Raw genomic sequence first — 27,216 nt, 5'->3', positions numbered from 1 at the left:
GGTTCACCAGAAGCGGCTTAGTCCTGCTGGCCACATGACCCGGAAGCTGTATGCCGGCTCCCTCAGCCAGTAAAGCGAGATGAGTGCTGCAACCCCAGAGTCGGCCACGACTGGACCTAATGGTTAGGGGTCCCTTTACCTTTACCTAACCCTATTTAAGGCTTCAAGCATAGTTGTTTGGGTGAGTTTGTGCATATGAAGGCTCCAGCTCAAGGGAGGCTGGTTCATTGGAGCTACTGGGGCACAACCCTTACATTGGAATTGTCAAGCAATTAAACAAGAACAACAACATCCTCGAAACATCAGAGCCACACACTCTTTCCTGCAACACACACATTTTATACTACCTTGAATTTATAGAGGCGTTTCTGTTAATCTCCTCTATGCACCACTCAGCCAATCCTAATCCAAAAGAATAGCAATGGTAAGGAGGTACTGCCCATGTATCTCTTAGCAGGAAAACCACGTGACTGATCGGACTGCCTGAAAGTCAGCCTGAAGTAGGAAGACTCTTGCTCCATCTGTTGTTACGAGGCCTATCTTGTCAAGCCATTATAGCCAATATGGAAGGATTCAGGCATTAAGAACAGCTCCATGTGGTAGCATTAAACTACATTGCAATCATACTTTGGTTCTAAGCACGCAGGTGTAAACACTACATGAATCCAAGAACTGACATCCTGTGGTACGGCTTAATTTCTAAATAAGAGGTATGGAGTTAATCTTGTCTGAAAATTGCACTTCGGCCCTTTTGCATGGAAACTCTTCCCTCATCCATAGGTGTGTAGGGAATAATAAACACACACACACAACATACATACATACATACATACATACAGGCATACCTTGTAGATACTGTGGATTCGGTTCCAGACCATTTCGAATATTGCAATAAACCGAGTCACACACATCTTTTGGTTTCCCAGTGCATGTAAAAGTTATCTATACACTATACTGTAGTCTATTAAGCCAGACCTGCAGGGGCAGGAGTGGAAAAACCCAGGTCCAGCTCTAGCTAGCTCCCCTCCCGTGGCTAGCAGAGGCATGGCAGGTTTCCTTTTCCTATGAACCGCAATAAAACAATGCGCAATAAAATGAGGTACAACTGTATATATTTTTAGTGATGAGGCAATGGCACTCTGAATATGTGCAATGGCACACTTTCCTAAATAGGTGCTGCCCATGTCCTATTGTGGTGAAAACAGCAAGGTTAAAAATTACCTTACCAAATCAAAATGTTGCCAGCCGCCAGTGTTCCAGCTGATGATCCCTTTTCTCCTTCTCATGGGAGACGTGGAAGTCTGCACCCTGGAAACATTACCAATGACCTTGGAAACCTGAGTGAGAAGGGAACGCCGGGGGTTCAAACATAATCCAGCCTTTCACATCTTTTTGTTCAGTCTCTAGGGAAACAGCCTATATGGTTGCCTGCAAGATCTCCTTTGCCCTTTTCTCTGCAAAGAGCTTCTCTGCCACACTCCAAGCCCGCCTCCCAAGTACAGAAATTACTTCCTGCCATTCAGAAAAGTTTTGCAAAGGCAGAAAAAAACCACCTGAAATTTGTTTATTTTAGATGTCTATATCCTGCCTTTCCTCCATGGAGCTCAAGACAGCATACTTGGCTTCTTTCTTCCCATACTTTTGCTCTCACAACAACCCTGTAGGGTAGGTCATACTGCCTGGCCCAAACTACAAGATCCAAACTATAAGAAAGAAGATTCCACCTAAACATTAGGAAGAACTTCCTGACAGTAAGAGCTGTTTGACAGTGGAATTTGCTGCCAAGGAGTGTGGTGGAGTCTCCTTCTTTGGAGGTCTTTAAGCAGAGGCTTGACAACCATATGTCAGGAGTGCTCTGATGGTGTTTCCTGCTTGGCAGGGGGTTGGACTCGATGGCCCTTGTGGTCTCTTCCAACTCTATGATTCTATGAAGGTTGCTCAATGAACTTCAACAACTGAGCAGGGATTTGAACTCAGGCTTTGTGACACCAACACTGACTTGACTTGACTTTAGAATGATCTCTCCCCCACCCCTTGCCACCAAATTCACTTCATAGAGATTTCTATGAGACATAGAACTAATCCCTACCACAAATTTGGAGCGCATGGCTTTCCTCAAAAGAAACCTGGGAACTATAATTTTAGGGGTGCAGGGAATTGTAGCACTGTGAGCAGTAAACTACAGTTCCCAGAGTTCTCGTATGGAAGCCATGTGTTTTATATGGACAGTGTGGATGTGATCTAGTTGGATCTGAACCAGAAGGTGTGGGTGCAAATATTTCCTTATTATCATGGCCTTGAGCAGCTCTTCATCAGCCAGCCTCGGTTCCCTCAGTCTCAAGGGCAGTTGCAAGGTAGGATGAGAACTTTGTACGCAGAAGGTGCCAGACAGAAATGGCTCCTTCGCTTTTAAAAGGCTGTTGAAATGCTGTTGCTGCGTTTGGGACACATCCCACTCATGTCTGCTTCCCTAACAATCACTTTGTATGGCTAAGATAACAGCAAATGCCTCAAAACACAAGGCCGGACAGAAGCAGGCGGGGGGGGGGGGAGAGAGGCAGACACGATCTGAGGAATGATACGTGCATCAGGAGGCCGCCTCAAGTGGAGAACGACTGTCCAGTAATTCCTCCTCTGCCCTTATCGCCTCTTGGAGTGTAATAGCCTGTGACTAATCTCCAACCTCCCCACTTCCTCAGCCTCCTCGCTTCAGCTGGTATTTTAAAATGGACACACTGACACGTGCCACGATGGCTCTGCAGGGCTTATAATTGAGCTCTTTCAAGCACAGTGTGCATGTGGGGCCGAGGTGTCGCCAATATGCGTATCATGTAGAGGACATACTTGGATCAGTGGTATAAAGGTATAAGGGCCCCTCCACCAGAAATCCTTCTTATTTTTCATTCATGATTTGTGCTCATTATGGTATTGGGAGAGTTATACACAATCCCGGTTTCAATGCTTTTAGCAATTACCAAAAGTTTGGGGGTTAGCCATGCTGCTATTAGTCTCCAGTCCGTGAACATACTGTAATGTCCTCCTGAAAACCCGTACCTGAGGTTTCCGTATGCTTGTTGCTGACCTGCTTTCGTAGTGCCCTCCACGCTGCAATAGTGCAATAACACCAGCAAAGCACCGCAGGATAGTTAATACAGCAGAATAGAGGGAGGGCAGCCCAGTATCAATCTGCCGCAAATGCGCTACTATTGCCTCCACAACTCACAAAAACGAAAACTCCACCCATCTAGAGGGGCCAAAAGGTTCCCTTCCTGCGAGCACAGTTGAGCACTGTTAAAACTCCTGCCTCAGTTGGGCAGTGTTGAAATGCCACTGTGTCTCTTGAGGAAGCCGCAGTTCCTTGCCAGCGTGCAATTGTGAGTCAACTGGGGCTCCTGCCAAACCATTATGTTCGCCTCTTTTGCAAAGACATCACACAGCCCCAGCTAATAACCTCTGAAGAATAAGAAACTGGGATAAAAACACCCTCCTCCTTCCTGCCACCTGCCGAACCCTCCCTCCCTCCCTCCCTCCTCCTTGTGCCACCACCCTCCCGCAAAGTGCTTGCTGGCTTAGTTTTGGGGACGTGGAGTGTTCGGGTGGGTTTTTTAGGTTTTTTTATCACTTAGAAATTGCAGGTTCGATCACAGAGTCTCGTCTGACAGCTGGCTGGATAATTTGTCTCTCGGCTCAGGGAGGGAATGATGGAAGTCAATTTGACAGCTGCATGGCTCCCTGAGGATCCCAGACCTGGAGCACATGGAGGAGCGACAGACGGGCCGCTGCTCTGAATACCAATGAAGCGTCTGCCAGCGAGCACTGACTGGGTATGGTGAAATGAATCACACACATCCGGCTAGGGGACGATTATGGTTATTGCAGAAGGGGGTGGGAGGGTTTGGGGAGGTGGGGGGAGGGAGGGAGAGCAGGGGGTGTGTGGAATCATAAAACCTGAAGCCTAAGGTTCTAGCGACAGCTCATCACCATCAGACTCAATAGGCTCCCACACTGCAAGATTCAAGAGGTCTTGTCTACATGCAAGGCATGTAATTCAGTTAAATTGGCACCCTGATCCTCAGTATTTCACACTCCTGTGCCTGCCTAAAAAATAAAAAGTTAGGCCATCTTCACAGCATGCAGCACTGGATTTGTGCAGCAATAATGGAGCCTCCTTCCTAAGCAGTTAATTTTGGACCCTGGGCTTCATGATCTTACAGGAGCCCCCTTTAGACGCTGTGTGTATTACTTCGGTTGCGAAGCACACAATTAATATTTTCTCATCATACTCACGCACGCCAGTTCCTAGCTTTACAACTGCTTCCACATTCCTGAAGCATTAGAGCAAGAAATAGTTTGCCCTGATTAAAAAAATGAAGAATACTTTTGACCATGTGCGGTTCTGCATTTTACTCACTTAAATAAAACCACAACCATCACTGCAGGAATACAAACGGGACCTGTTTCTGCTTCTGATGGTAAACCCATTTACCTGGGAATGGCTACTGTTGTGTTGTAGAAAAGAATAACAAGGGTTAGCTCCAAAGAAGTTCTACTGAGCGTAAACCCAGTGAAATTGATGGGCTTAAGCTAACCATTAATTTTAATGGGTTGTTTCCAGTGTTAATCCTACTCAGAGTAAGCCCATTGAAATTAATGGACATGACTAAGTTAGGCCCATTAATTTCAGCAAGCCTACTCTGAGTAAAACACAGTCAACCCCATTATATAAAAAAAGAAGAAATTAGAAGATGATGTGCTGACTGGCATCAGCCCCAGGGGGCCCTAGCAAGCCCATGACAGCCCCAATGCTGATAGGCCATCATCTGCTGCTTTCTGGTGAAGTGGATGGGCTTAGAAAAAGTTTCACTGCTGACCCCAAGCAGTTGCTTGCTGATGCAACAACCTCATGGACAACCATACCAGTGAGCATTCCTGAAAGCACTGGCAAGGAAATGAGATATTGCTGCACACATTGCTTTTTTTTGGGGATATGCAAGATGACCTTCTCTCAAAGCCCTCACAAGAATAATGGCTAAAGGTGCTTTCTTCATCATCACCATTTATTTGTATGCTGCTTTCCCATGGTACTATAAACCATACTTCCAAGGGGTTATTTAATTACAAAACACATAAACAATAGGCAAAGCGGAAACATCTCATATGCATGAATAAATATGCAGTAATAGGGGCTGTACCCCTTCTCCCTCCACTCACCAGTCACTCTCATCCCACATTAACCCATGGTGTCCAAACTTTTTTCCAAAGAGGGCCAGATTTGATTAAATGAAGGGCCGTGAGGGCCGACCAAAGTTGTTGACCTTTGCACAATTCAAAGTGTTGGTGCTGACCTTTAAAGCCCTAAATGGCATCGGCCGAGTATACCTGAAGGAGCATCTCCACCTGCATCATTCTGCCCAGACACTGAGGTCCAGCGCCGAAGGCCTTCTGGCGGTTCCCTCACTGCGAGAAGCGAAGTTACCATAGTAAAGTACCTACACTAAATTACTGAATCTGGAACTTCATGTTGAAGACAGCACATGGTACCAGGAGTGAAATGCATTGTGTGAAGTGTACTATGGAATGTTTGAGAACCCCACATTCTTTATCTTTTTCACATGAAGCAGCTGAGGAAATGGAAGAGAGAGAAGTTTGAGAACAGTGAGAAAGGAGATGCACTGAAAAGAAAAAAGTGGCTGTTTTAAACAATGGCAGAACTTTGAGTCAAGAGGGGGTGGAGGAACACTGATAGGAAAATAGTGTTATTAAACAACAGCAGAGCTTTGATTAAAGTAGGTACACCGAGGGGTCATCTTTTAAGAAAAAATCAATTTTAACAAGAAGAAATAGCAGAGATGGGCACAACACAGAAGCTAACGAAGCAGAGCCTTTCGAAACACCCTTCTCACTGTGCTCAAACCATGTTTCAAGCTGACATTTCCCCCCTCAATGTTATCCCTTGCTAGGTCTACTCAAACCTCTGCCACTGTTTAAAATAACCACTTTCCCCCTCTCAATTTTTCTACATCTCTGCTTTGCTCAAACCTCTACTTTGTGTCTGTGTGGCAAGTGGTCCCACCACTACCCTGCTGCCTCATTGCAGGGATGTTGGTAGGGCATTTCCATGGCCAGTGGCAGCTTGTGCCATTGAGATTGGTAGGGTGGGATGCAGGGAGCTCTACTGTCATTGGCATCAGAGGCAAGGACAGAGAGAGTGACAAATGTTAGTTTTGTCCTCATCCTCTTCTTTGCTCAGTAACACTGGCTCTGAAGAGGAGGAAGCTGGCAGGCATTGCCACCCTCCTAGATTGGTTATAAGTTAGAAGGCAATGGAGCTGGCATCTGGCTGAAGGCAGACTGGAGTGCCCCTTCTGCCCTGATGAACCAACCTCCACTTACCATGGCTCTGCCCTCCCACACCCTCTGCTAGTGCCTGAGACCTTCTGCATGCAAAGCAAGCACTCTGTCACTTAGTTATGGCCCATCCCTAGGAACAAAACAATCCTAGCTGGCCAGGCTAGGTTCCAGCCTCAGCCCATGCAGTTCCAAATCCCATGAAACTCCCAATGTCCTTTACCAATTTCAGCGGGTCACAACCAACCACTGAATCAACTCAGCTAAAAAGCAGATGGAGACTGGGGGTGGGGATTGTGGAATGAGTTGTTTTTTCCCCATTTCCATTTTAACATTGCAATGGCAAAGCCATCACGTTTTCTATCATTACTGGGGGCTGGGGAAAGCAGAAAAGTCCTCCCCTGCTATACCCCCCCACCCCAGGAGAATGAAAAGGAAGAGATCGGTTAATTTGATTAGGACCTGCTTAGACAGCAAAATAACCGTCCGCAAAGAGATGGGGAACCCGGTGGTAAAACGATCAGTTTGGTCATAAAAAAAACACACGACAACCTGAGTGTGATGGAACGTTTGTTTGAATGAACACTATGGTAACTATACAGATCCTAATAGGCAAAGCTGCTCGATTAATTCAGCCCTCTAGTGAATCTGTTATCACCATAGTAACACCCTAGTATTGTTATCGGGGAACCTGCTGAAGTGTAGTGAGACGTTAGCATCTGGTAAGCATCTGCAGAGCTACTTACTCAGGTTATAGCATGACTGGAGTGAAGCTGAGGAGAAGGAACTGTGGGCTACGGAGTCTCCCGAGTGCCATATTTCAGAAGCAGAGATACCCGCTGGGGGTCTTGTAGCGCATCTGGGATTGCAGTCTGGAAGAGGGTGGAATTCAGAGGTCTCCTAGGTTGCAAACAGAAACCCATACAGATTGCAGTGGTGGTACTTATTTACATCACAGATATAAATTCTAATGCAAAGGTAGTTAAGAATATATTCTTAACTACCTTTGCATTAGAAGAAAAGTTCAAGGCGATTTGCACAAATATAAAAAAACCAACAAAAAGGAGAAACGTTGTTGGCATTCGTCTGCCTTGAGAGACAATGGAGTGTGCCTCTACGGATGAAGTCAAACGGCTGTGGCTGCAGAGACTAGTAACTCAGAACTGCTGCCTCCTGCATTGTTTTTAGTGCATTAGCAGCACTGGAGTGACCTCTCTGGGGCGCAAGCCTGGGCAGTGTGTGTGGAGGTCCTGTGCTGCCCAGATGACAAGACTCTCGGATCTTGGCATCACTGATGTGGTCCAAAAAAGAAAAGCAGAGCAATACATTTGGGACCAGCTTGGTTGCTGGGCGGAGGTGTACAAGATGCCATCCAAACATCTTTGGGACTCCACTCTGGATTAAGCATTGAAAAAGAAGAAAATCAAGGAAGAACATACCCCCCCCCCAGGACAGAAGAGGATGCAGGTTTGCATAAAAATGTGCAAGTGCTAATTTATAAGTATATAGGCAAAATCAAGGGGTGGGGAACATTCCCTTCTGGGCAGTTGGGAGGAACACTTGCTAGAATTAGTGCCCAGTGCCCACCAGAACTTGTGGGACAGGAAGGGGCAGGAAGACCAACAGTAGGTGGCACCAGACCCAACGACAGACAAAGCCAACTAATTCTAGTTTCCTCTCCCACCTCCTCACTGAGTTCTACAAGGGCAACACTGAGACTATGGATGTGGAGGCTGGCAGCCAGGGCTACTCATAAGATGGGATAGGCAAATCTGTTGATTTTTGTTTATCTCCGCTTCTAATTTTCCCTGGTCTTAAGTTCAGTTCTCTGTTTTGACACCAGCTCCTCACCTTAAAAGTCAGAAAAATTCATTGGCATTTTGGGGCAAATTTATCTCAATGTAGCCTTTTTTTTGTATGCTATTTTTGCCCGATAGACACACTTCTGCAAAACAATTTCACCCAATATAAAGCATTCCTGTATGTCACCTTCACTAATGAATGCATTTATATGCACACTCTGCCCCAGTGTATTCACTTTTGCATGTGTTTCTAAGAACTGCATTGCAAAATTTGGAGAGGTATTAATTTCAAAAGGTTTATTTATTTTGTAAATAAATTTCATATTGGTTCTGGAAAGTGCAAAATAGGTAGGCTTGCCTTTAAATACAAAACGAATAAAATTTCTCCCACCGTCACTAGACTGAGATCAGCGGGGCAGTGCCCCACTTGCACTCCACTGCTTGCTGGCAGGCATTTTAACTGCTGGCTGTCTCTCAGCCTTAGGCCTGCTTCCTGACGTGCCTCTGCTTCATTTTAAAGCTGTCCCCAGCTAAAGACGTTTCTGGGCTTCAGGCAGAATTAAGCATTTCCTGAGCTATCCAGCACAGCCTCTGACGTTATGGGCTGCAGCTGCCAGAGTCTCCACCCCTGCCTTTCAGAGTCTGGAAACAATGTCTGCAGTTTCCCTCCTTTCCTTTCCCACCATCTGCGCAAGGATTTTCGGTTTTTTCCAGTGTCTGCCACCACCTGTGGTTCGTTAGATGACAACAAGATAGGGAAACACTTGGATCCATGAAATGTACAGCTGCGAAAGAAAAGCTTTCTGATCCTTCCAAAACTGTGTCGGCTTACATGTGGTGCTTCGCAGCATGTCTATGCATAGTTTTGCATGCACAACAAGTGTGCCTCAGAGTGGCACTTCACAAGTCATGCCAGCTCCTCAACTTTGAACATGGAGACACACAATTTTAATTTACTCCTCCTTACTCTCTCTGAAATCTGACCTCCCGGTTTTGTCTCCCCTTTCTTCTTCTTCTTCTTCTTCTTCTTCTTCTTCTTCTTCTTCTTCTTCTTCTTCTTCTTCCCCTGTGCTCCCCTTTCTTCTTGCACACGACTAGAAGTTAAGGCAGTGGTCTGAGAACTGAACTCAAAGGCAAAACGCTTTGCAAGAAATCTCAAGCTGATTAAAATTGTTCTTGCAAAACATGGTCTGCTAGACTGAATCAGATCAGTAGACAAGTTCTCCACTCCTTTGACAGTTATAACAAGATAAAAAGTTGCTAGGGCAGGTTTTAGGTTGACCTAATTTCAAATGCTTCTTTCAAAGGTGAACCCTAAGAATTTTATGCCAAGTCCTCCCCAGCTTTCTTATGGTTATATCTTAATAAGGTCTTGTTCAAACATAAAACTAAATCTATAGAATAACATTGCATGAATGAGCCATGGGACTGTGTGCTTCCACCCAACCCTCTCCTCCACCATGGCCATAAGATTGGAAGCTTTCATTTCTATTTTTTGACTAACCAGAGTTTACCCATATGTGGTTAATCTAAACTATGGTTTACTGAAACGAGGCTAACTGCATCTTTTCAATCTGCTACCCAGGTGCTAACTGTTGATGGGCAATTTCAAGAACCCTGCAACTCTCCCTGTTTTGTTTTTTCCCAAACATGAAGTCATTCTTTACACAGCACATAGTTAAACTATGGCATTCACACTGCAAAGAGTTAGCGATTGCCACCAACTTGGGTGGCATTAAAAGAGGATTAGAAAAAAAATCATGGGGCGGGGCAGGTGGGAGGTAAGGCTATCAGAGGTTGCCAGCCACAATGGCGTTGTTCTTTCTCCAGTATCAGAGCCAGTCAACCTGTGAATACAAGTTCCTGGTGATGTGAATTAGGAAGAGTACTGTTGTGCCCTTATGTAGACGACAGCTTCCAAGAGTTAATTGTTTGTCCACCAAAAAGAGGAATATTAGCCCATCAAAAAGAGCACAGTCCTGTGGAAAGTAGGACCAATAGACACTATAACTTGGATTAATATACCGTATTTTTCCGTGTATAAGGCTAGGTCCCCGCCCAAAAAAATAATGTCCAAAATTTGGGGGTGTCTTATACATGGATAGATCTTCCCCCATTTTCTTAAACTGGAGTCCCCCAAAATAGGGGGCATCTTATACATGTGGGCGTCTTATGGACGAAAAAATACGGTAATCTATTTTTCCCCTTTCTAGTAAAAGGGATACAGTATCCAGGGATTTTGGGGGGACAATATTTCCTGGTACTGATTAATTGGAACCTCCATTTCTGCTGCCCATGGCAGACATTTTGAGCTGGCACCCACAGCACTTTCACCAATATATGAATACTGGCACCATTTTTTAAAACACCTTCTTCCCTGCACTTATAATACCTATGTTAAAATAGTTCTTCAGGTAAAATTGTAAACCAAACCTGTTCTCCGGCATAACCAGGGTGCTAGAGGTACGAAAGGGGCCGTTCGTGCTATCATTCTAAGAGAAAAAAATCATCTGTGGTATTGCTGCCATTGCCTCAGGAGGCTCTCCTGGTCTCCCACCTTTTCAATGGTTTTACTTTCCTTACAACAAAGACTGAGCTTGTTTACCTGATAGGAAGACAATTTTCTGCTCCTGGAGGTCACCTCCTAATTGTTCTGGTTCCCTGCTAAACCTAACTGGTTCCCATTAATTTTCCTCATAGGCACACCCACGCTTGCTTGCTGAATCTGTGACTGCCACGGAACAGGTGAGCTAACCTCGTGTAAAGAGCGGAGAATCTTGAAATAAAACAGGGTTTGAGGTGGGGGGGGGAGAAGAGTGTGACAGGACAGGCATTGGATCAATTCCAGCTTAGCTGCCCACCAAGCACGGGGGACAAAAGGTGTCTGTCGAGAGGGAAGAATCATGCCCAGCAACTAGTAACTGTAATATAAACTATATTGTGCATTTATTAAGTGCCTACAGTGGTGAGGCCCTGTACACAGAACCAGACATGCTCACTAGCAGATGTTCAATGAGGTAGACATGGCCAGGAAGGACTTTCCTCTTTCGGTAATCGTTCTAAGAGATTTACTATCCGCAGCTGAAATGGAAACTGCTTTTGTACCGGCAGTTGTTTTAATTGTTTTCATACCTGCAATTGTTTTATATATGTTGCAATGTGAAATTGCTTTGAGGTGCTTTATAAGAAGAGGTTCATTAATGGTGAAGACAGCATTTCAGGGAAGCAAAGGAAAGTAAAGCTTGGCTGTTGGATCAGGCCAGCGGCCTGTCTAGTCCAGCCTCCTGTCCTCACAGTGTCCAATCAGATGCCTGGGGAAAACTCGCAAGCAGGAACCAGGCACAAGAGCACCCTTCCCTCCTGTGGCTTCCAGCAACTGGAGGTAGAGGATAGCAATCATGGCTAGTAGCCATTGATAGCCTTTTGTGGCTAGCAGACAATAATATAGTTGATAGATGAACACTTTTATTATTCCTCTGTTTTACTCTGGGTTATGCCTTTTAAATGAATGCTGGGTAAGTTCTATATTTTAATATTTTGCAAGTCACTTTGACACATCTTGCAAACGGTGCCAAACAAATATAATAAATAAGCAAACATTCTCATGGTTGCTAATCATATGCCCATTATGGGAAGTCCACAAGCACAACTCTCCCCACCTGCGGTTTCCAATAAGTGTTGTCCAGAGGTTCAGATATCTCTTTTTGCTTTTTTCTAGAAAAGAAAAAAGAAAAAAAGCTTTCTGGAGTTAAGGGGAGAAATTTGATTCGGTTCTCATTTTAGTGCAATCCTATCTATTTCGCACTTCTTTCAGAATAATCTGCAGAAATGAAACACAGCTACCTTTCAAAAGTTGCACTTCTCTGAATTATTGCAATGCAGTTCCTCAAGCAAAAGAAAGAGAAAAAGAGTACAAAATGTCCTTATTAAGGGAACGTGTACAGTGGTACCTTTGGTTGCGAATGGGATCCATTCCAGAGGCCCGTTCGCAACATGAAAAGCCCGCAACCTGAAGCGCTGTATCTGCGCAGGTGCACGGTGCAATTTGGCGCTTGTGCCCATGCAAGAGCGGCGAAACCCAGCAGTAACCCTTTCTGGTACTTCTGGGTCGCCGTGGGATGCAACCTGAAAAAACGTAACATGAAGCAAACGTAACATGAAGTATGACTGTACTTACAAATGAAAATACCAGAAATGCATTATTTTAGGGGAAATTGCTAGCAAAAATATACATATTAGGAAAAATGCCCACTAAACTACTGATGAATTTTCATGAGAAAGTGTGAGAAAATGAAATCTCTACTTCTAAGGTGATGCTTAGGGTGACATATATGTGCATCATAACTCAAAAACAAAGTATGCTTTATTTTATTTTTAAAACTCTCACTTTTTTCTTACATGCAAACTTAAGTGACTAATAAATAGGCGAACTTGTGTGATTAATTGACTAACAGGCCAACTCTCTGTATGTTGACTCAGTAGTAAGTCACACCATTGTTCAATAGGACTTACTCCAGACTAAGATTTATGCCAAGGAAGAAAATACAGCAATAAAAATACATACTGTAAACGTATTAGAAACACAGAGGACAAATCTATTATCACTGGTGCTGCCCAAATGCCCTTGCTTACCCACCCATGCTAGGCTCAACAGAAAGGACAAGTGACATAACAGACACTAGCCAATCAGTGTTGTGGGCATCCAGCTTCTGCTACAAAGCGATAGAGACATTTTTATTGAGCTAAACCCTAGAGATGAGTAGGTACATCTATACATGATGCAGCAAGTGTGCTTCCACAATGGCATAAATTAATATACATTTTGATGCGCCCTCAGTGGTGGATTTTGCTTTCTTGGTAGGGAAATCCAGCGCTCTCACCAAGTTGTATTTACATTGCTGATCATATTGAAACATTGGACTTTATGGCTGGGATATGGACATATAGATAGATAATAGATTTAAATCAATTAACGCTGCAAACTTATACATGCACATGATTTCTGTTTAGAAATTTTGAATCGTGGATTTCAAACGTGGAGAATTTGCTTAATTTCAAAATACAGGCAAAATGGTATGTTCAGATCAACACCATTCTCCATTGCAAATCACAACTCTGCTCCCTACGCTACCTTACACTCGCACAGTATTTTTCTAGTATCTGTTGATAAATCTTGGGATAGCAGCCAGATTAGAACAGGAAGCTTGACACAACTGATCTTGGTGGGAGGTGCTGCTGGTTATCTTTCATCCTCCTGCTCTCCAGATGTTGCTGAAAATGCCCAGAAGTGAAACATTTGTAATTAAATATGAATCTTTCTCCTCCCCGCCCCCTGCCTTTCCTTCCAGCTGGCTGTCTAGCATCAAGTAGCAGGAATAAGAGTCTATGTAATAATCACAACCGAAACTGCTGTAAAGCTTTGATGGCCCAGAATCACCCAAAAACCTATGCCAGGCTGAAGAGGAGTAACATTTTAAGATAATCTCCAACACAGACTAAAAAGCAGTGGGGTGCTGCAATCAAGGCAAATTTGCTTGTTGTTGCAAAATTAATGCTGCCTCTGCTTTAACCTTCCTACAGTTGCACACACCCCCCAGCCTTCTTCTGTGTTGGAATGCTTGCTTTTAACTGGATTATATAACAGTGACACAGTTCCACAGCACAGTGGCTGTTTCCAAGCTTTGCTTGGTCTGCCAGCTGCAACCCTATCTGGACAAGAGATAGGCTGGGCTAAAATATCTATGCCATGGCAAACTCCAAGTTAGACTACTGTAATTCACTGTAGGCGGGGCTTCCTTTGAAGACTGTTTGGAAACTGCATTTAGTGCAGAATGCCAATACTAAACCGTATTTTTCACTCTATAGGACACACCGGACCATAGGACGCACCTTGTTTTAGAGGGGGAGAACAAGAAAAAAAATTCTCCCCCTCTCTGCTCAGCGCCCCTTCAGCGAAGCGGCAGGAGAAACGGAGCCCCTTCCATTTCTCCTCCTGCTTAGCTGAAGGGGTGCTGTGCCTTAGCTGAAGGGGCACCTACCCTTCAGCGAAAGCAACGCGAAGCCTCCAGAGCGCGGCGGGAGCGCTTCCACTGCGCTTCGGAGGCTTCGCGTTGCTATCGCTGAAGCCAAGGAGCCTGCATTCGCTCCATACGACACACACACATTTCCCCTTAATTTTTGAAGGGGAAAATGTGCATCTTATAGAGCGAAAAATACAGTACTAACTGGGACTGGGCATTATGGTCACATTATAGCCATGCTGTTCTATCTCTGACTTCCAATCAATTTCTGCACTGAATTTTAAAGTGCTGCTTTTGACCATCAAATACTTCCCCCCCAACTTAGAGATGGACAAATTGCAACATTTTGTTGCAGCCCTCCCAATAAATAATGGAGGTCATATCCATCAATGGCCAGATTTTGTGTTCAGGGGTGGGATGCCTTTCTGAGCAAACAGGAACAGATGGCTGTTTCCCAGTGGAGTATTGGTGGGAGTGTTGGATGTGGACAGAGGAGACCTGAGTTCAAATCCATCCACAATCATGAAACTCACGGCATGATGTTGGGCCAACCATGGTCTCTCAGATTAATCTACCTCACAGGGTTGCTGTTCTGAGGATAAAATGGGGAGGAGGAAGAGCATGTTGTACACTATCCTGAGCTCCTTAGAAGGGCACACAAAAAAAGAGCAACAAATAAACTGATTGCTATATCCTGCTGGTGGATTTCTCAGGGACATCTGGATGTCTACTGCTTGGGACAGAGGAACGCTGGACTAGACAGGCCTTTGGTCTGACCCTCTTGCTATCTTATCAGGAAACCGAATTATTTTAATTGCAACCCTCTTTCTGATGCGGTTTGATTCCTCCAGAGGGAAATGCCTCAGCAAGCCAAGCGCAGCCTGCAGCATGCCTCTTTAGAGCTATTCTATTTAAGCCACAGATGCTAAATGAATTCAGCAGACAGACAGAGTAATGGAATGCCAGTGTTCCAGTCTGCTGCCTTGAAGCGAAAGGGTTCCTTTTTTTATATTAATTTCTCGTCTCATTTTCCAAAGCTGCCCCTGGGCTCCGTACTTTAGATGCAGGATTCTTGTCGGACTCGCTAACCTAATTTGGAAATAATTAAATTTTAAAATATTAAAGGGATTAAATGTATTTCTCCTTTCAACCGACCAACTCCTCCCTCTCCCTTCTGCTGTCCCTCTAAAGATTGGTGCATTTTGCTTTTAGGATTTAAAAAGGAGGCAGACACGAGTTTTGCAGGGGAGGCAGCTCGGAATGTGCTGCCGATGTATCTGATTTGTTACTGCCATTTCCTTCCTGGGTGCCAACAGAGAGCTGGAGAAACAGGAGTTAATTTTATATAATTTCAATAAGAAGCTCCTGGAAAGTTTGTGGAAAGGATGGTGAAACCCATATCCTACCCAGGTTCACGGTTCTTGTATTAATTTGCAAGGCCCTTAACAGCTTAGATTGAGGTCTTTTGAACTTCCATTGCCTACTGAAATTAAAAATAATAATAATAATAATAATCCAGCAAGCATTTTGAACTGAATTCTGATTTTATAGTGTAACCTCATTTCTATTTCCATAGCTTGGTAGCAAAGCACGTGTTCTGCACCCAAAAGGTCCCAGGACCAATACTTGACATCTCCAGCTAAAGAGACTACAGTAGAGAGCGCCCCTGCCTCAGACATACTGGAAAGCCTCTACCAATCATAATAAACAGTTCTGGATGGAATGGACCACTGATTTGACAGGGTGCATGTGGTATGGAGAGGAGACATTGCTCAGTGGTACAGCCCATGTGGAAACTGGCAGAAAGGTCCCAAGTTCAATCCCTGACAGCGGTGAGCACAGAGAACACTGTAATGTGAGCAGGAAGTAAAGTGATTTGAAAATTGCTATACAATGGGGAATCAAGTCCTGGGTGACACCAACTGTCAAAGGTTGCGTACACAACACACATTTAAAGCACGTTCTTTCCACCCTGCCGAAGAATCCTGGGAACCATAGTTTACCTCTCACAGAGTGGTAATTCCAAGCTCCCTTAACAAACTACACTTCTCAGGGGAACAGGCTGCCCTGCCCTAAATGCACCTCTGAAAGCAGAAGTACACAGAACTGCCCCAATACCATCATGAGCACAAATCTTCATGAACGCACAATAAAAAATGGGCCCCACAATGAATATGAAAGGCTATGGGTGGTTCAAAGCAGCCCTAACCACTTGCAGACCAAAGTTATAAAATGAGAGGCAGAACTGATGTAGGGTGTTATGTACTGAGTTGAATAGGCTCCAAACTGCAGCAGTCTGATTGGTCCTAGAACAATGCAGCAGTATGATTGGTTGGAAGGAACCACCCAATCATGCTCCAGATTGAAGTGAATCCACAAGCTGATTGGCTTACAGTAGAATTCCGGAATTAGCCAATCATGTGCAGCCCATTGTGTAAATAATGTATATAAAGCAGATACTTTGAGGGGACATTCATTCATTCCTCCTCACCACTATGAGCTGAATAAAGAGCATGAAATCACTTTGCGACTCTGAGTATATTTCACTGGCGACGAAGGTGGGATCCCGCTGAGCTGACTGCCACACACAGCACCGCAGCACCGCCACCTGCCGCACCGCTGCCTCGCACCGTGTATCCAGGCTTCAGCTCCGGGACACAAGGAACTCAGAATGGCAACCGACAACAGCTTCTCGCCGTTCAACCCAGCATCGGGAGACTGGGAAGCGTACGCCTCCCGTTTCACCTTCCTCCTAGAAGCCAAAGGGGTCACCGACGAAGAAGACGCCAAGAAGAGGGCGATATTCTTCAGCGTCTGCGGAGAGGAGACGTTTGAAATCGCCCGGGCCCTCCTTGCGCCTGAAGACGTCGCTACTGTTCCATACAAAACAATAATGGAACAGCTGAAGGGGCACTTTTCGCCACAGCCCTCAGTGGTGGCTCGTCGAAATGCCTTCTACGCAAAGCGGCAAGCCCCTGGGGAAACCATAACTGGGTTTGTGACCTCTCTCCGCCAAGCCGCCCGGTTCTGCAACTTCTCAGAGCTGGAGAACATGCTTCGTGACCGCCTCGTCGGTGGCCTGAAGGATGAGAAGCTGCAACGACGCCTCTACGCTAAGAAGGACCTAACGTTCCAGGTCGCTCTGGAGGAGGCCCTGGCAACGGAAGCTGCCGAGAGGTCGACGCAAGAGGCACGGCCGAGCCAGCTGTCCCAACCGAGGGTCCACCACGAAGACCTCACCGACGACTCAGGATCCGACAGGGAGGAGGTGCACCGAGTACAGCAGCGCACTCAAGCAGCCCACATACCACAGCTGCCTCGACGAGAAGGAGGGAGCTGCGCAAGCTGTGGAGAAAGTCACGAGAGGAGGACCTGCCGTTTCCGCAACGCAGAGTGCAGGCAGTGCAGAAAATTGGGACACATCGCCCGGGTGTGTCGGGCTCGGCCCACCCGACGCCAGGCATCAGATGACCAATCCAAGAGCCCCAGGTCCCGGGGCCCAACGCACCAAGGCAACTCGACAGAGCTCACGGACTTCCAGGTATACCAGTTGCCCCACCCCAACGTAGAGAAAATTTATGTTGACGTACAGATAGAGGGGGCCCCATGCCGCATGGAGCTTGACACGGGTTCAACTCTATCCATAATCTCGGCAAGGACCTTAAGGAAACTGTGTCCTACTGGGGGTCCCAAACTCAGGCCGGCCCCATTCACCCTCCGGGACTTCCAAAAACGTAAGGTCCCCACAATGGGGGTGGGGACCTTCAGGGTGCAATACCGAGGGCGGACGCGGCAACTGGACTTGCTTGTGGTCAAGGGCCCCTACATTAGCTTACTGGGATTGGCATGGTTTGGACCACTGGGGCTAGCCGTCACCGGGGTGAACCACACTAGCTTACAAGTGGACGTGGACGCCATATGCAAGGAATTTCCGGGGGTTTTCGATGGGAAATTGGGACAGTATACGGGCCCCCCCATTGCTCTACAGCTTGACCCCGCAGTACGACCGGTCAGGCTCAAGGCCCGCCGGGTCCCGTTCGCCCTGAAACCCCGTATAGACGAGGAATTGGACCGGCTCGTGGAGCAAGGAGTGCTGGAGCCGGTGCCTAATGCCCCCTGGGAAACCCCAATCGTCACGCCCGTCAAGCCTAATGGTTCAGTCCGCATCTGCGCAGACTACAAATGTACCATAAACAAGGCCCTCACGGCCCATGCATACCCAGTGCCAGTGGTCAGCCATGTTCTTGCCACCCTGGCTGGGTCGAAAATTTTTGGCAAGCTGGACTTGGCCCAAGCATATCAACAGCTGCCAGTAGATGAGGCCACAGCAGAGGCACAGACGATTGTGACGCACAGAGGAGCATTCAGGGTAAAGCGGCTGCAATTCGGTGTCAGCGTGGCACCAGGCATATTCCAGAATCTAATGGACTCTCTACTTAAAGGGATTCCTGGCGTCACCCCCTTCTTCGATGATGTGTTGATTGCCGGGCCCACACCAGAGGAGTTTGAGGACCGCCTCCGCACCGTTCTGCACCGTTTCCAGACGGCGGGTCTCAAGGTGAAGCGGGAAAAATGTCTACTAGGAGTGCCTCAGGTGGACTTTCTGGGATTTATGGTGGACGCAGAAGGGGTCCACCCGACTGGGGACAAGGTACGGGCCATTTGTGATGCCCCAGCGCCCAAGAACAAGACTGAACTTCAGGCCTTCTTGGGACTATTGAACTTTTACCATTCCTTCCTTCCCCACAAGGCGGCGGTAGCAGAGCCCCTACACAGACTCCTGGACAAGCGGGCCCCTTGGGTGTGGGGCCAGCGCCAGGAGGCCGCATTCCAGGCAGTCAAGGACTTGCTTGTCTCAAACTCGGTCTTGGCACACTTCGACGAGAGGCTGCCGGTGGTGCTAGCATGCGATGCCTCGCCCTATGGAATTGGCGCTGTCCTGGGACACCAACTCCCGGATGGAAGAGAGGTACCGGTGGCATACTTTTCCCAGACACTCAACGCAACCGAGCGGAACTACTCGCAAATCGACAAGGAGGGTCTGGCAATCGTGAAGGGAGTAAAAAAATTCCATGATTTCTTGTACGGGCGGCCCTTCACCGTGGTGACTGACCACAAGCCGTTGCTTGGCTTATTTGCCCCTGAAAAGCAGACCCCCCAAGTGCTGTCTCCTCGCGTCCTCAGGTGGTCAATTTTCCTTGCCAGCTACCAGTATGCACTGATTCACCGTCCGGGGAAGGCGATGGGCCATGCGGATGCCCTCAGCAGGCTACCACTACCGGAAACAGGCCCCGACCCAGCACCTGCACAAGAGGTTATGAGCCTGGAGCTGCTTCCCGACCGCCCCATTCAGGCACAAGAAGTTGCACACCATTCCAAGAAAGATAGGGTCATCTCCCGGGTCCTGGACTGGGTGTGGAGGGGATGGCCCAGCAGCAGCCCCGGGCCAGAATTCGCCGGCTACACAACCCGCAAACACGAACTGTCGGCCCACAAGGGGTGCCTGTTATGGGGAAGCAGGGTCGTGGTTCCCCAGCCCCTCCGCAAAAGGGTCCTCACAGCCCTACACGAGACACACCCAGGGGTAGTAAGAATGAAGGCCCTTGCCAGGAGTTATGTGTGGTGGCCGGGGATCGACGGAGAGATAGAGGCCTGGGTCAAACACTGCCAGGCCTGCCAAGAATCCCGCCCAGATCCCCCAAGGGCCCCAGTCCAGTCCTGGGAGTCCGCCCGAGCACCATGGTCACGCCTGCATGTGGACTTCGCTGGCCCCTTTCAGGGGAAAACATTCTTCATAGTGGTGGACTCCTACACCAAATGGCTGGAAGTCGCACTGGTACCGTCCACTTCTACGTCCGCAGCCATCCGGGTACTACGCAGGCTGTTTGCAACCCACGGGCTCCCTGACACTCTCGTCTCAGACAACGGGACTGCATTTACGTCAGGAGAATTCCAAACCTTCACAGCGCAAAACGCCATCCGCCACATCTGTTCGGCGCCATTCCATCCTGCCACCAATGGCCAAGCAGAACGCATGGTGCGGACCACCAAGGACACCCTTCGCCGCATGACGCAAGGGGATTGGGAGTACCGCCTTGCCACATTCCTTCTAGCACAGCACAGCACCCCCAGCTCAACAACTGGCCGGAGCCCCGCTGAACTACTAATGGGTCGGCGCCTTGCAATCAGATTGGACCGCCTTCACCCCGATAGAGCTCAGGATGAGGTAGTGGTGGGGGAAGGCAGGAACCCCCGGACCTTCGAGGCCCAGGACCCAGTGTACGCAAAGAATTTTGGGGCAGGCCCAGCATGGGTACCCGCCACAGTCACCAGGGTCACTGGCCCCGTGTCGTACGAGGTGCTAACAGATGGGGGGCAATGCTGGCGCCGCCACTGCGACCAGATACGGCGACGATTCCCGGGAGAAAACCAGGAGGAGGAAAGGTCAGAGGAGTCCCAAGGGAACAGAGGGGCAGTGAGGCCCATAGAGCACGAGGGGCCAGCAGGAGAGGCAGAATCAGTAAATACAGAGAGGACCTGCGAGGCCGAAAGGACACCGGAACCAGAACCACGACTGAGCGAGCCGGTTGCGCCAGACCAGACAGCCCCATCACAGCCAGCATCCTTGGAACACGAGCCAGAACCTGAACCCCGGACCAGGGAACACCCCAGGCCGCAACGCACACGTAGGCCGCCAGCGTACCTCGAGGACTATGAATGCGACCTCCCGGGCAGGACGGGAACTTAGAGGGGAGGGGTGTTATGTACTGAGTTGAATAGGCTCCAAACTGCAGCAGTCTGATTGGTCCTAGAACAATAGGATCCAAAAGGCAGCAGTCTGATTAGTCCTAGAACAATAGGATTCAGAATGCAGCAGTCTGATTGGTCCTAGAACAATGCAGCAGTATGATTGGTTGGAAGGAACCACCCAATCATGCTCCAGATTGAAGTGAATCCACAAGCTGATTGGCTTACAGTAGAATTCCGGAATTAGCCAATCATGTGCAGCCCATTGTGTAAATAATGTATATAAAGCAGATACTTTGAGGGGACATTCATTCATTCCTCCTCACCACTATGAGCTGAATAAAGAGCATGAAATCACTTTGCGACTCTGAGTATATTTCATAGGGGAAGGGGAAGTGACTTCAGTCACAAAGCCTCAGAAGCAACTCTGGCCGTTGGGATGGAAAGTCTTTGACATCTGTCTTCTAGAGCCACATGCTACCCTCACAAACCTTGCTATCTCCTTGGGAGCTTACTTAAAACCCACTATGGGAGATCAAGCAAGGATTTTCCTAATATCCCATGACTTGCACCTTCCCGTGACTCACAGTTAAAATTGCAAGAAGGAACAACAAGCGTTCAGAAATGGTGTTTGCTCTTGCTATCACCTCAGAAACGCTTTCCTGGACTAGATGGGCCATTGGCTTGACCCAGCAGGCTCCTATTTGTTTGGATTTGATATCCCGCTTTATCACTACTCGAAGGAGTCTCAAAGCGGCTAACATTCTCCTTTCCCTTCCTCCCCCACAACAAACACTCTGTGAGGTGAGTGGGGCTGAGAGACTTCAGAGAAGTGTGACTAGCCCAAGGTCACCCAGCAGCTGCATGTGGAGGAGCGGAGACACGAACCCGGTTCCCCAGATTATGAATCTACCGCTCTTAACCACTAGCACAGGGCTAGAGAACCTTGGGCCCATCACCAAATAGCTCTCGTCAGGCTGGCCCTCAAGCCCACACCTTCTCTCCAGGTCATACTCCTCATTGACTCTGGTTTGCACCCTCCTTAAGTAGTTTTGCCTGGCTGGAATGAGTCCTTGAACTCTGATAATGGCTCTTGCTTGCCTGGATGGAGGATACAGATGGGGAGTGTGAATGTGTATAGAAATTGGCCTACTGAAGAAAGATAACATTTGCTTTCCTTGTTTTGCCCTCTTTTTTCCTTGCCCACCACTGGCATGTGGCCCACAGAAGGTGGCACAGAACAGCATGTGGCCCCTGGGCTGAAAAGCCCCCCCCCCAGCTCTAACCACCACACTTGCCACACTTTAGTCCTCAAGCCATCTGATGCCTCATGGTCTCGTAAAAATCCAAACTGTCTGTTCCATCAATAAAAAAGGATGGCACCCAGAACACAGAAGTGTGGGTGGGCATAAGAGTTTAAGGAAAAGATGATGTAGCAGCTTTTTTAGAAAGCTTATTGATTAGGGAATTAAAATCACTAGTCACCATTATACATAAAAGAAATTTAAGTGTTTGGGAAAACCCAGTAGGGTTGATTTTGAGTCCTAATGTTGTACTTCTGCAAACATAGGCGTTATGTGTTATCCTGAATGCTTTTATGTCCATTGGGGCAGAAGGAATTTAAAGTCCCAGATGCACATATTCTTGGACATGTTAGAATAGTAGAACCATGGAGAATTGTGAATGACATCACAATCATCTAGCCAAACCCCCTATCAATGTACTTATTAGTATTAACCTTTCCATAGTGGGTGTTTACCTTGCTCCTTTTTATTCTGTAGCCAGTACTGATAACTTTTGTTATAGGGTGGCCTATACATATATGTAGGGATGTGTTTGTATGTGGGGGTGGGGTGTTGATTCAGTTCACATTTAAAGGTGAACCAACCTAATTCATATCGTTTCCGAAACAATATGTGACCTGAAACACAGCTATCCTTCAAAATTTGCACTTCTCAAAATTTTGCAGTACATTTCTACAGCCAAGAAATTCATACAAAACTGCACAAACTAGGTATAGTGTTCATAAAACCGTACATATTTCTGAAAAAAATGTGCAAAAATGTTTATATTTGGCAAAATATCACACACAAAAGATGCATATTTTAGGAGAAGTTCGCACTAATATGCTGATGAACATGGACTTTTTAAAAATAAACAAATCGCAAACTGTTGTGGAAATGTGGAGAACTGAATTTAAGATTGTAGAAATGAGAACCACCCATCCCTATAGATAGGAAATGAATTTGCATGCTAGCACTTGCTAATCTCTCATTTGCCCTCTTGGCCCTGGGCTTGGGGGACGGCAGAATTGCTGCTTGGCTTGCAAGTGCTCAGCGCCACTGCACACAATCCACGCAGCCATTGCCAGGACCACCTTCCACCTGAAAGATTGCTGGATGTCTAAGGAAAGGGAGGGGTAATTGAACAATTGGGACATCCATTGACTTATTTAGATGCAGAGACAAAATATAGGGTCCTATATTTGGTTCTCCCTTCCTCCAATATTTTAGGAAGTGAGAGGGAGGGTCTGTGTAGGATATCTGTGTATTTAATTAGTATCATGAAGCGGACACAGATAAACGCTCTGCTTCCAGGCATAAAGCAGGACCAGGAAGAGTTTCCATGCATATTTGATCCCAAGCCATCTGGCTCGGATTCTGAGCCTTCCTAGGTCCGTGCAGATGACAAAATGCAAGTGTCACCAGAACAGGTGGTGGGATAAAATCGGAAGGAGAGATATTTGGAGTGCAAAGGAAACCCCTAGCTAAAAAAAAATAAATAGCTTGCTTGCTCAACTTATCTCTCAAGTTAGCCAGTGTCATGGACTCACAGACATGCACCAACATTCCTGCATCGTCGCACGACTCACACCAATTCAACAGTCTGCTTTTCAACTAATGGTAGTGGGAAAGGAGGTAAGGTGGTGTGATGGAGATAGATTTTTGCTACTGCCTTGAGCAGAGTAGGTCTTTTCATGGATCACCTACAACTATCACCCCATTCCTTCCCAGGCAAAGACTCCGTTTGGAATACAGATTCCTCTCATCTGAGCCTCTCAGTCCTAAGCTTCCTTTGCGAATCAATTGAGCATCCATTATTCCTTTCTTTCAGTGCTCGGAATGAACTAATTAAGATTTTAACTAATCCACAGGATTAATTAAAAAATATCTGGGTTATACCTGAATGTAGCTCCTGTAATTTCCAGGTGAACTGAATGTGAATTAAGTTCCTTCTGCAGCGAGAATTTGGGTGATTTTTCATTCAGTTCGATTTTAATTTTAGTTAAAGCAAGCAAGAATTATCATCACAGTGGAAGGATAGATTCTGTCCAGGTAAAAGCACTTGAGGCAGGGCTGGTGAGCATTTTGTGCTTTTACTGGGAGAGGCTTCTAGGGCCATATCTGGCCCCTGGGCTAGAGACTCCCCACACCTGCCTTACTGGGACTCAGCCTGTGATAACCGAAGCACATTCAACAAGTGTTGGATCAAATGATTAAACTCAACTTTTCTTGACACTTTGGGGAGAGCAGTGTGTAAAAACTCCACCTAAAGATAGATGATAGATAGATGATAGATAGATAGATAGATAGATAGATAGATGATAGATAGATGATAGATAGATGATAGATAAATAGATGATAGATAGATAGATAGATATAGATATAGATAGATAGATAGATGATAGATAGATGATAGATAGATAGATGGAGTATGTGTGTGTCATAGCACTTTTAGGTGGGAGTGTACTTACATTTCAACAGAGTAATTGAGGTTTTTTCTTTAAAAAGTAAAGAAAAGAAGCTAAGTGGTAGCTTGGCTTTGCTCAGCAGCCCAGCTGCTGCTCCCTTCAGAAGAAATGTGGCCTGAATGTGCCTAGCAATGACACTACACAACGAAATAGTTCAGATGCCATTTTTATTTCCCACAATGCTCCTGAGCAACAGCACACTGCAGGCATTATGGGAAATAAAAATGGCAGCTGGACTCACATGCTTAGTGTTGCTCTGAGTTGTGCTTCCCACCAATGGAGGAGGAGGCACAGAGAAATGCTTGGCCTGCCCCCCCCAACTTGGAACTGGTTTGGGCTCCTTCCTGTTACACATAAGAAGAGGAGGAGTTTGGACTTGATATCCCGCCTTTCACTCCCCTTAGGAGTCTCAAAGCGGCCAATCTCCTTTCCCTTCCTCCCCCACAAGAAACACTCTGTGAGGTGAGTGAGGCTGAGAGACTTCAGAGACGTGTGACGAGCCCAAAGTCACCCAGCAGCTGCATGTGGAGGAGCAGGGAATTGAACCCGGTTCGCCAGATTACGAGTCCACTGCTCTTAAGCACTACACCACACTGGCTCTCCACATGCAGTGTGTGTGTGTGTGTGTGTGTGTGTGTGTGTGTGTGTGGTTATTTTACCATTACTGGATGTATGGGTGCCATTTGCAGCATCAGCCATGTGGTGAGCATAACATTAAAAAACAACAAGAACCCTTTATTCTCCACAGAGCTCAATGTGGTGTCAAAGGAAGCTGCCTTGTACTGAATAGGACCATTGATCCATCTAGTTCAGTACTACATGCACTGACTGGCAGCAGTTCTCCATAGCAAAGCAGACTACTGAGCCATGGCCCTTCAGTGGAGGCTGGGCCATTGGAGCAAATGGGGCACTGCCTCACAAAGCTCAGTGTGCTCCTAGCCAATCCCCACCAACCTACATATTTACTTGCAACCTGTACTGGGGTGGTGGAACTGTCTTAGTCCCAGTGTTGTCTCTGTAGAGCACAGTAGGGAGGAGGATGGAGACAAGACTAGAAGTAGTTGGTTGTGCCTGTCTTTGGTTCTGTCTGATATAAACAGACATCTGCATATTAATATCACAACAACACTGTTGAGGTAGGATAAAATGAGAGCTGGTGACTGGACTTTATGGCTGAGTGGAGATTAGAACCCTGGATTCCAACTCTCTGACCGCCACACTGTGCTAATGTTCTTCTGCCCTAAGGAGGAAACAGACCCTCAGAGGAACAGGCAAACAAAATTGCAAAGGAAGTAGGGGGAAAACAATCAGCCACTAATGCCTATTTCAATGCACAGAGCCTTGACCTTTGAAAGCGACAGGGACTGTGGGAAGATGAACTTGTCCCTGGCCTTGGAGCTCTCTCAGCTCCATGTTCCCAACTGGGCCGCAGCCAAGGAGAAGCCCAGCCGGCGAAAGGCTCTGGCACAGTCTCTCTTCGGCAGTCAGTTGCAAACCACTTTGCACTCTGCTGCCTCTTTGGAACATACACTCCCTTCCTTCCTGGCTGCCTGGAATATCCCCTGGGGGTGCAGGGAAAGCAGAGGCGGGGCAAAAGGGGCTTTGGGTTTCATCTGCTGGTACTCAAGGCATTGGCCCACCTCCTGCGCTGTGCCTTTAGTAGCAAGGCTTCTTGGGGTCCGTGGTGGGAAAGAAACAGTTAAGCAGCAAAACTTCCTAACTCTGGAAATAAATTGGCAAAGCAAACATTTCTTGTTTTGTTTTGCTGCAGATGTACTGTACTTGCAGGAGTACCACAGTTTATCATGGGGACAGCTGCCTTCTCTTTTTCCTTGGCAAAGAACGGAGTTGTCGGTTTGTGTGTGTTTTAAATGGCGTTTTAAATGGCAAAAACCATACATTTCATTGCAGAGAATAAAGGCAGAATGGCACGGCTTTGCATTTTACATGTGGCATTTGCTATTCAGCAAAGGGAGCAAGGCTGTGCATGTTCTCATCTCTCAGGTTTTGGGATTACATGCCCCATCTCGAAAATGGGTACACGTTGAGATGTACTGTGTTTCTATTTAAATTTATGTTACAGTAATTTTTTCTAAGTGTGGATGTTAAGTGTGCGTTCAAAATTAATTCTAGGTGTGCCTTATAAATGTGCACGGGAAAGGACCATAGGTTAGGGGTACAGCACCTCAGTGGCTCAAGGTTCCAGGTTCAGCTCTCAGCACCTGCATATAAAACTGGGAATTGTCCCCTGTCTGAAACCCTGGAGAGCTTCTGTCAATCAGTGTGGATAATAAATACTGAGTTACATGGAGCAATGATCTAACTTGATAAGGGCAGCATCTTCCTATGTACATATAGAAGTGTGTGTATGTGTGATATCTATTTACACTAGTCCATTGTCACACTGACGTGGGTGGCACTGTGGGTTAAACCACAGAGCCTAGGACTTGCCCATCAGAAGGTTGGCGGTTCGAATCCCTGCAACGTGGCGAGCTCCCGTTGCTCGGTCTCTGCTCCTGCCAACCTAGCAGTTCAAAAGCATGTCAAA

The 27,216-nt window shown here is 46.8% G+C and overlaps 1 long non-coding RNA gene across 1 annotated transcript in view; it reads right to left on the bottom strand.

Moving 5' to 3' along the window:
* LOC128419693 (uncharacterized) overlaps positions 1–12,250 on the bottom strand; it is a 31,720-nt gene extending 19,470 nt beyond the window's left edge. Inside the window, exons 1-2 of the long non-coding RNA XR_008331898.1 lie at positions 12,101–12,250; positions 7,095–7,248 (exon numbers count right to left, since the gene is read on the bottom strand). This is a non-coding gene — a long non-coding RNA (uncharacterized LOC128419693). The remainder of the gene's footprint in view (positions 1–7,094; positions 7,249–12,100) is intronic.
* Positions 12,251–27,216: the final 14,966 nt, after the last annotated feature.

This window comes from Podarcis raffonei, chromosome 8 (genome assembly GCF_027172205.1).
Source record: "Podarcis raffonei isolate rPodRaf1 chromosome 8, rPodRaf1.pri, whole genome shotgun sequence".
Taxonomy (NCBI): Eukaryota; Metazoa; Chordata; class Lepidosauria; order Squamata; family Lacertidae; genus Podarcis; species Podarcis raffonei.
Note: the sequence above shows the minus strand (reverse complement) of the source record. Positions and strands in the feature narration are given on the sequence as shown.